General features: G+C 40.3%; 1 pseudogene; it reads right to left on the reverse strand.

The window, feature by feature from the left end:
* Positions 1-325: 325 nt before the first annotated feature.
* Positions 326-9,707, reverse strand: LOC132481176 (ubiquitin-conjugating enzyme E2 R2-like; annotated as a pseudogene).
* Between the last annotated feature and the right edge of the window lie 274 nt (positions 9,708-9,981).

The following is a 9,981-nucleotide window of genomic DNA, read 5'->3' on the forward strand; positions in this document are numbered from 1 at the left end:
TGTGAATTGTGACGTGTTCTACGAGAAAATCAAGGTTCAGACACAGAAAAAAAGAGAGAATAAATTTAGATAGGGGGAGTCAGAGGCTTCCCTAAAGAGCTGACATTTCTTAAAGGATAAGGCTAAGAGGAGAATAAGAGCCTTAAAGGAAGAGGAAACAGTGAGTCTGGAGTCCCTAAGGTGAGAAAGAGCTTTGTGGCTGGAGCTGAGTGACCAGTTGGGAGAGTGGCACATATAAGTTTACAGAGCCACACAGATACAAATCCTGTAGGTTCTTAAAGACATTTCTGAGGTTTTATTTGCTCCTACCCAGCAGTTGTCAATGTCACCACCCGCACATGTAGCAGTCATCGTTGGGAATGTGGTTACAATCATGGAAGCAGCTGTCACCAGTTAGAACCTGGAAGTCTTGGTGAAACACATTGCTGGGCTCCAGCCCCACAGTTTCTGATGTGTGGGTCTGGGGTGAGGCCTAAAAATTTACATTTTTAACAGGTTCCCAGGTAATATTGATGCAGTTGGTCTGGAGACCATACTTTAAGAACCACTAGTCTAGAGTGGTGTTTCTCACACTTTAATGTACATGCAGAATCACCTGGGGATCTTGTTAAAGGACAGATCTGTTAAACTAGGTCTCAGTTAGGAGGTGAAGAGCTGAATTTTTGCATTTCTAACAATGTCCCAGGTGATGCTTGAGATGGCCAGACCATGCACCACACTTTGAATGAAAGACTAACTGTTTCTTTAATGTTCTCGAGTTATTCCTGTCAATTTATCCTCTCATTACTTGAATGAATTAATGGCAATGTGGAGGGTGAGGGTAGGGAGTTCAACAGATACCTTTAATAAAGCTACATGGGAATGTGTGCGTGGCTAGAGGGGTAGTGTGTGTACTTGCATGTATACAGGGTAAGAAGCAGATAAATGGTTTAGCTCAAAACCTATTGGTTTAAATATAGAATAGATAGCTAGTGGGAAGCAGCCGCATAGCACAGGGAGATCAACTCAGTGCTTTGTGACCACCTAGGGGGTGGGATAGAGAGGGTGGGAGGGAGATGCAAGAGAGAAGAGATATGGGGACATATGTATATGTATAACTGATTCACTTTGTTGTAAAGCAGAAACTAACACACCATTGTGAAGCAATTATACTCCAATAAAGATGTTAAAAAACAAAACCTATTCCTTTTATAAATGTAAAAAAAATACTAAAAATGGTTTAGCAGTAATACTTTAATAATCTTCAGAATAAAATAATTCCCATTTATTTTTATTTGTCAATAAAAGTGAAAACCTAGTTTTGGTTCAGTGTTTGACACCTATATTTAAAGCATGTGTCCCAAAGCCAGCATTATGCAAGTATTTCAAATCTTTTGCAAAATGTTGCTGGTGTCTAAATTTATAACTGTGGAGGAAGTCATATAAATTTAAACAGATAATACACTGATAAAAGATGGCCCACAACGAATATTGTTACTCAATCAAAATTTCTTCTTTTTTTTTAGATATAATAAGAATATAAATTTAACTTTTTTAAAAAAATTGGGGTATAGTTGCTTTACAATGTTGTGTTAGTTTCTGCTGTACAATGAAGTGCATCAGCTATATGTGTACATATATGCCCTCCCTCCTGGACCTCCCTCCTCCGCCCCCATCCCACCCATCTAGGTCACCACAGAGCACCAAGCTGAGCTCCCTGTGCTATACTGCAGGTTCCCACTAGCTATCTATTTTACACATGGTAGTGTATATATGTCAATCTCAATCTCCCAGTTCATCCCACACCCCATTCCCCACCCCGTGTCCACATGTCCATTCCCTATGTCTGCATCTCTATTCCTGCCCTGCAAATAGGTTCATCTGTACCATTTTTCTAGATTGCACGTATATGCGTTAATATACGTATTTGTTTTTTTCTTTCTGACTTACTTCACTCTGTATGACAGACTCTAGGTCCATTCACGTCTCTACAAATGACCCAATTTCATTTCTTTTTATGGCTGAGTAATATTCCATTTTATATATGTACCGCATCTTCCTTATCCATTCATCTGTTGATGGACATTTAGGTTACTTCCATGCAAAGAGAACCATAAATTAGATGAAAAGACAACCCTCAAAATGGGAGAAAATATTTGCAAATGAAGCAACTGACAAGGGATTAATCCCCAAAATATATAAACAGCTCATGTAGCTCAATATCAAAAAACAAACAGCCCAATCAAAAAAATGGGCAGAAGATCTAAGTAGACATTTCTCCAAAGAAGACATACATATGGCCAAGAGGCACATGAAAACATGCTCAATATCACTAGTCATTAGAGAAATACAGATCAAAAGTACAATGAGTTATCATCCCCTGACACAGGTCAGAATGGCCATCATAAAAATATCTACAAACAATAAATGCTGGAGAGGGTGTGGAGAAAAGGGAACCCTCTTGCACTGTTGGTGGGAATGTGAATTGATACAGCCACTACAGAGAACATATGGAGATTCATTAAAAGACTAAAATAGAACTACCATATGACCCAGAAATCCCACTACTGGGCATATACCCTGAGAAAACCATAATTCAAAAAGTTTAACTTTTTTATGGTGATAGCTACCTGTAGAAATTTGAGATATGAAATATGATTGAAGCAGTGGCTTTACAAACTTTCAGAAAACTAGAAAGTCACTATATCTTGCATTCTAATTCTGTTTATATATTGGCATGTCTTCCTATGTCAGAAAAACAATTTATATCTACTGAATTTATACTACTTGAAGAAATGATCTATTCCATATCTGAATAGATTTCACTTGATACTCCTAAATGGAAGTAGTGTGTGAACATATTAATTAATTCATACATGGAAGGATAAGAATAATTTGGTTTATTATCAAATCAATATTTTGAAAATAATTTATTTTATCCTCAGGATGCTTGGGGAAAATCTCACCCATTAGTCATCTTCTTTCTTCTCTATTTTAAATGTTCTATTAGAAATCATTTATTAACTGACATTTTCCATTCTTTCTTGCTTGGAATGTTAACTACCATTTGCAAAACTTCCCTACAGTTTCTGCAATGATAAGAGAATGTATATAAATAAACTTTCATTAGCAACAATTAGCTTTTCTACTTGCTAAAATAGAACAGATTGATCTCTTTCCTGGTTGAGTGTTCTCCACAGGCTCCAGCCATTGCCATGTATAACTGGATATAATTAATACTTTGAGACCAAGGTTCTTCTCTCTATAGAGACCACTCTGGCATGGGAGGCTGCAATGTGTCAAATGGCCCATGACATTGGTTAAATGGTTCCATAAATGCTGAAAATAGCCTTGCTTCTCATCAGACTAAGCAACCCCACATTCAGGCCCCAAAAGTGCAGTTGATTGGGACAAGCTGGTACAGTGAAGTTGTACCCTAGTCTCGCATAGGATACTATGTCCATCAACAGAAAAGAAGGATTAGAGAACTAGACTAGAAAAGAAAAAACTAATCAAAGGTCTTTTAGTTTTAAAAGATTTCTGGATTTCAAATTAAAGTTCCCCTGGCCCTGTTTGAAAAAATATTCAGTGTTTCCTGGTTCCTCAGCCACTAAAGCTTCCTGTATGATTTGGCTTCTAGGTGGTTCACATGTATCTTGCCACCCATTGGGTCAAAGGGAGTTTGAATATTTATTTTAGCATTTCTGGCAACCAGAAACGAATATCTGTCCTCATTTCATCTACAAGTTCCCCCCGCCATGGTTAAAATATAAGAAAATATAACTTCAGATACAAGTGTTTACTTATATATTTTTGACCAACCCATGTTTTTTCCCCAATGAACCATATACTCTTTACCCCAATTCAGTAAATAAGTCAGCTCTACTTCTATTTTCTCTCTAGTTTTTTAATGAAGAAGCATTTGGGACCTGTCACTTTTATTGCTCCAGATCTCTTCATGGTGGTGGAGTGGCCAGTCGTGTGTGTGGTTCGAACATATTTATTGACCAGACTGTTACCTCACCCTTTGCCATGGGGCTTGAGTTGTGTGGAGGGTGGGACTGTGAAGGGGGCAATTATTGTGAAGGGAGAAATTATTGAGAAGATAAATTGTTAAGGTGAAGAAGACTCTACCTCCAATCACACTGAGATGTGGATGGCTACCACATCTTGTGGTATTTGAAAATAATCGTCTTGGAGGTATCAGAGTGAAGAGTGCAGTGGTCAAGCACAGTGTTTCTTAGAAGAAGCAGTGGACCTTGGGCATCAGTCAGGGTGCTCTTGCCGAGGGCTGGCTCCTAGTAATGCAGCATGCTTCTGTGGAGGGCAGTCCTCTATCCTGATTTTACTGCTTCCATTTAACAACAGAGCTCTCATCTGCCTGTCATCCCTTGAGAGTACTTGTGTATCAAATATAATCAAATTTGTGGTGGTGGCAAAAGGACTTGATGTTCTGTCTTTGGGTTGCTCTGTTTTAACGATGGACCAATAAGTGGCTGGCAACTGATTTGTACTCAAAAATGAGTATACCATTTGGCAGACATGACAACATTTTCATTTCCTTAGGGACATGCCAATGATTCCACGTCAAGGGATCACTGGAGAGTGCACTGGGGAATCATTCTGGGTTATATGGGCTGAGAGGTTAGAAAGTTGCCTGTGTAATCTTTAAGAAACCTGCCTGTCAGGAGGCCACGTGATCTAATGATGGTACTGCAGCAGAATACCCCATTGTGTCGGTATCTGTACCCGGCACTTACTTTCTTTGCATCCTGTTTAGTGATGTGAGTTTCAAGGACAAACATTTTGTTCCATTCAGTGCATAATTTATATGTTTGAAATAACAACACTCCCATAAAAGTTATTGTTTGGTGAAGGGCCCTTGAATTTAGTTTTTCTGTTAAATTGTTCTATCATTTTTAGTTGTCAAAATAATAAGGGAAGGCAGAGCCTCAAGTACAATTATTTCCAACTGCTACCCCAATGTGCCAGCTCTAAAATGAATACATCTTCTATCTGAATCAGATCAAGGACACCTGTTTAAATGTTACCTTATTAGATTATAATGCAGTGCTAAAGAATTTATCCTATAGTAGGGCCACTCTGGCCAGAAAAAGGCACACTATATTGATGACCAAAATTAACAGGTCATAATTAGCATCTAAAAGGATGCATTTGCTACATCAGTGACCACAGATTACCAAAAGGTTGATTCAATGTCCATCTCTATTTTGGACCAGTCAAACCAGGGTTCAAGGGGTAAGTGGTTTGTGAGGTTAGTCCCAGTTTCTTCAACATCCCTGCTATGAAATTTATTATAGTCCTATTGCACCATGGTACTATTCCACATTTGCAGCAGTGTGGTTCTAGAGCTTCCCTTTTGGCAGGTCCAGTTGTTGGGGGTTCTACTCTGACATTTGAAGGCTCTTTCCATCCCTAGAATTGCAATAAATCCCTTGCAATTACACACTCAGGGAAAGGAAATACCACCCCAGGAAAACTTCTTTGGTCCTCTGTGTCCAGCCACTATCCTAACCCAGGAACCTCAGCTACTTCTCCTCCATATCTTTCAATAGTCAAAAAAATTTCTCTCCTTATGTTCAATTTTCCCAGAATTAATGTTATCTTTGATCCTGTATCTAAAAGTTCCTGAGATTCTTGAAAATTATCCTTTGTTCAAAACAAGTCTCGGGGTTTAGAGTCTCTCCAGGCCAATCTAATGTTTTACTGGACCCGATGTTAAGGACTTTGGAGCAGATTGTCCTTCCCTTTGAGAGACTGGGTCTGATCTCCAGACTTTAGTGCAGGGTTCTTAAATTAAGAAAGATCAGAAGAAAGCAAAGGAAATGTTTTGGAAGTTGTCCTTTGTTTTCCATGCGCAGGGAGTTTATCCTTAGGATTTACGAAGCCCTTGTCTCAGTGTTCCCTCTCTTGGCTCAGCTCCCAGTGATTTTGAAGTGGCTTGTTGCTATCTCTGTGGAGGGTTTGCCAAGGTTGTTGCCATAGCTGCTGTGCCTGCAAGTTTAGCTGATTCTTCTGTCCTATTGATCTCCTCTGAATCTTAGTAAGTTGTCAGTGTTTCTCTTGTGAATGGAGGATGTGATTCCAAATCTAATGACCCTTTGTCTTAGCCCATAGGGAAATTGTTGTGCAGACAGTGGGCCCAATCGAAATTCATATCTTTCCATTAGCCTATTCTCCAGCTATTTCCCATGAAATTCATGCTTCCATAGAAAGCTTTTGGGAGTTAGAAACATAACCCTTTGGGAGAGACTCAAGATGATCATTTCTTTGCATTTCGGCATAAAGATAATCATCTGAATTGTTAGATTCACCTATCCTGTTGGTCAGGATGGTCCCTATTTGAAGTTCTTTCTTTCTAGTCTCCTTGATCCCTTGCTTATCAGTCTTCTATGATGGGGTTGCTCATCTTGGTTTCCAAGCTTTCCCTACCCACAGAATCAAAGCATTAATTTCAAAGGGGTGTCCACTTCTTCCTCTCACATATTATATTCATTACCTCTCCTTTTTCTAAATTGTGGTAAAATATACATAAATTTACCTTTTTGAAACAATTAAAAATGTACGGTTCTATGGTATTAGGTACATTCACGTTGTTGTGTAACCATCCCCACCATTCATCTCCAGAATGTTTTCTTCTTCCCCACCTGCAACTCTGATCCATTGGACACTAACTTCTCATTCTCCTCTCCTCTCACCCTTTGGCAACTACGATTCTACTTTCTGCTTCTGTGAATTCAACTGCTTTAAGAACCTCATATAATTGGAATCACACATTATTTGTCCTTTTGTAACTGGCTTATTTCACTCAGTATAATGTTTTCAAGGCTCGTCTATGTTGTAGCACGTGTCAGATTTTTAAGGCTGAATAATATTTAATTGTACATGTATACCATATTTAGTTTACACATTTTTCTGTTCATGGACACATGGGTTGTTTCCACCCTTTGTCTATTTTGCAAAACTGCTATGAACATCGGTGTACAAATATTTATTCAAATCCCTACTTTCATTTCTTTTGGTCATACTTTAAACAGGTTTTAAAAATATTCTTTAAAAATTTTTATTGTGGTATAATTTACATAGAATAATTCAAAGATTTTAAGTGTAGCATTTTATGGCTTTTGACAAATATTGATATATACACCTGTGTAACTCCCACTACACTCACAATATGGAATATTTCCATCAGGCCAGAGTGTTTCTCCTTGCCCATTTGTGGTCATTACTTCCTTCACCCACAACTCAAGGAAACCACTGATCTGCTTACTGTCTCTATAGATTAGCTTTTATTTTCTAGAATTTAACATCGATGGAAACATTCAGTATGAACTTGACGTTTTTGAGCTTTACCCATATTGCATGTATCAGAGGTATCTTCCTCTTTATTGCTGAGTAGTAGTTCATTGCAAGGCTATAACACAATTTGTTTATCTATTCAACAGTTGATGGACATCTGGTTGTTTCCATGGCTATTGTGAATAAAACTGCTATGAATATATATTTTTCATTCTCTGGGATAAATATCTAGGGTGGAATTGCTGAGTTGTATTTATAATACAGAGCCAACCAGTGTCCCAAAGTGGTTGTACCATATTACTTTTAAAAGAGCATCATAAGGACTTTTCTGGTGGTGCAGTGGTTAAGAATCCGCCTGCCAATGCAGGGGACATGGGTGGGAAGATCCCACATGCCGTGGAGCAACTAAGCCCATGCACTGCAACTACTGAGCCTGCGCTCTAGAGCCTACGAGCCAAAGCTACAGAGCCTGCAAACCACAACTACTGAAGCCCCTGTGCCTAGAGCCCGTGCCCGGTAACAAGAGAAGCCACTGCAATGAGAAGCCCATGTACCACAACGAAGAGTAGCCCCTGCTCGCTGCAACTAGAGAAAGCCTGCGTGCAGCAACGAAGACACCATGCAGCCAAAATAAACAAATAAGTAAAATTTAAAATAATAAAAATTAAAAAAAATAAAAGAGCATCATATAAGAGTTCCAGTTGTTCTACATGCTCGTCAACACTTGGTATGAATAGTCTTTCTAGTTTTAGAAATTCTAGTGATATCTCATGTAGTTCTAATTTGCATATAATTTACATCTAAATGCATTTTATTTAATTAATTAAATTCCATAGTGACTAATGATGTGGAACATATTTTCATGAGGTTATTTGTCATCTGTATATCTTCTTCAGTAAAGCATTAGTTAAGATTTTTGCCCATATTTATTGGGTTATTTATCATATTATTATTGAGTTGTAAGAGTTCTATATATATTCTGGGTATAAGTCCTTTTTGAATATATATTTTGCAAATATTTTCTCTCAGTCTGTGGTTTATCTTTTCTTTCATTAACAGGGTCTTTTGAAGAGCAAAGTTTTAAATTTTGATAAAGTCCAATTTATGAAATTGTTTTCGTTCATGCTGTTTGTTTTGTATCTAGAATTTTTTTGCCAAACCCAAAGTTGCTAAAGATTTCTCCTGTGTGTTCTTCTTGAAATTTTTATAGTTGTAACTCTTACATTTAGATCTATGATCCATTTTGAGATTATTTTTGCCTGTGAAATTTTTAGAATTTTATTTATCTTTTTTTTTTGATGAAAGACTATTTAATTCTTCGAGAATCTGAAAACAGACCAAATGTGTTTCACCGTGAACACTTTGTAGAGGCGAACTGAGGCTGCAGTACTTTAGTGGGTTTTTTTTTTTTAATTTTTAATATTTATTTGGCTTTTCCGGGTCTTCGTTACATGCATGCCGGATCTTCAACGCCCCTTGTGGGATCTTTAGCTGGGGCACACATGCGGGATCTAGTTCCCTGACCAGGGATCAAACCCAAGTCCCCTGCCTTGGGAGCGCTGAGCCCTAGCCACCGCACCACCAAGGAAGTCCCAGCACTTTAGTTTTTTTTTTTTTTTTTTTTTTTGCTGTACGCGGGCCTCTCACTGTTGTGGCCCCTCCCATTGCAGAGCACAGGCTCCGGACGCGCAGGCTCAGCGGCCATGGCTCACGGGCCCAGCTGCTCCACGGCATGTGGGATCTTCCCGGACCGGGGCACGAACCCGTGTCCCCTGCATCGGCAGGCGGACTCTCAACCACTGCGCCACCAGGGAAGCCCAGCACTTTAGTTTTGATGCAGTATTCCGCCAGGGTCGTGGGGACCTTCGCTCCATCCTTTTCTGCTTTGGCTTTAGTGGCTGAAACCTGTTTCCTAATGATTTCGGCATATTATTTGTCTTTTCCTGTACTGTCCCTCCCTTCCCTGAACATAACAGAGGTATCCACCTCGGCTGGGGAGGAGGTGTTGGGCTCATTAAGCAACGAGATTACACTTAACAGGATAGTCCTGGAATTTTGAGTAGCGTTCCGCCTTTCAGAGGGCGGTTCTCCACTCCGTCGGTCGTCTACAGGCGGAGGAAGAACGGAACTGCATACGTCTCCATGCTCTGAAATGTTGGGGAGCCACATTTGGGTCGAGAATCTCAAGGTAGGTGGTGAATCCGTGTAATCAATAGGGAATTTAATATGAACCTTGAAGTAGCCGCCTTCGTAGAGGGTGTTAGGGGGTCTGAAGAGGGCAACCTCCCCGTTGTAGAGGGCGGATTCATCCGCCAGTGTGATGCGGCATCCTCCACCGCTTCCTACTGCAGGGATTTCAGCTCGAGCAGCAGGGCCTTCTGCGAACTGGTCATCTGCTACTGGACCATCGCATTGGTGGCGGCGTGGGATGGGGGCCCCAGTCCTCACAAGTGAGCGGGGGAGGGGGGAGGGGGACCAGGCCCTTCCCCGCCGCTTTGCCCTGGGCGGGGCTGGACCCCGGCGTCTTCACACACCTCGCGGCGGTACCAGGCCCCTGAGGCCAGTGGGCCGGCCTGGTTCTGCTTACGTTCAGGCCGGGTCGGGGGAGGGCTGGAGAGAGTTAAAGAAATTCTGGGTTGTTCCCCGCCCCACCTTAACTGCGGGGGCGGGGCGGTGAGAGGA

Source organism: Mesoplodon densirostris, chromosome 20 (assembly GCF_025265405.1).
Source record: "Mesoplodon densirostris isolate mMesDen1 chromosome 20, mMesDen1 primary haplotype, whole genome shotgun sequence".
Taxonomy (NCBI): domain Eukaryota; kingdom Metazoa; phylum Chordata; class Mammalia; order Artiodactyla; family Ziphiidae; genus Mesoplodon; species Mesoplodon densirostris.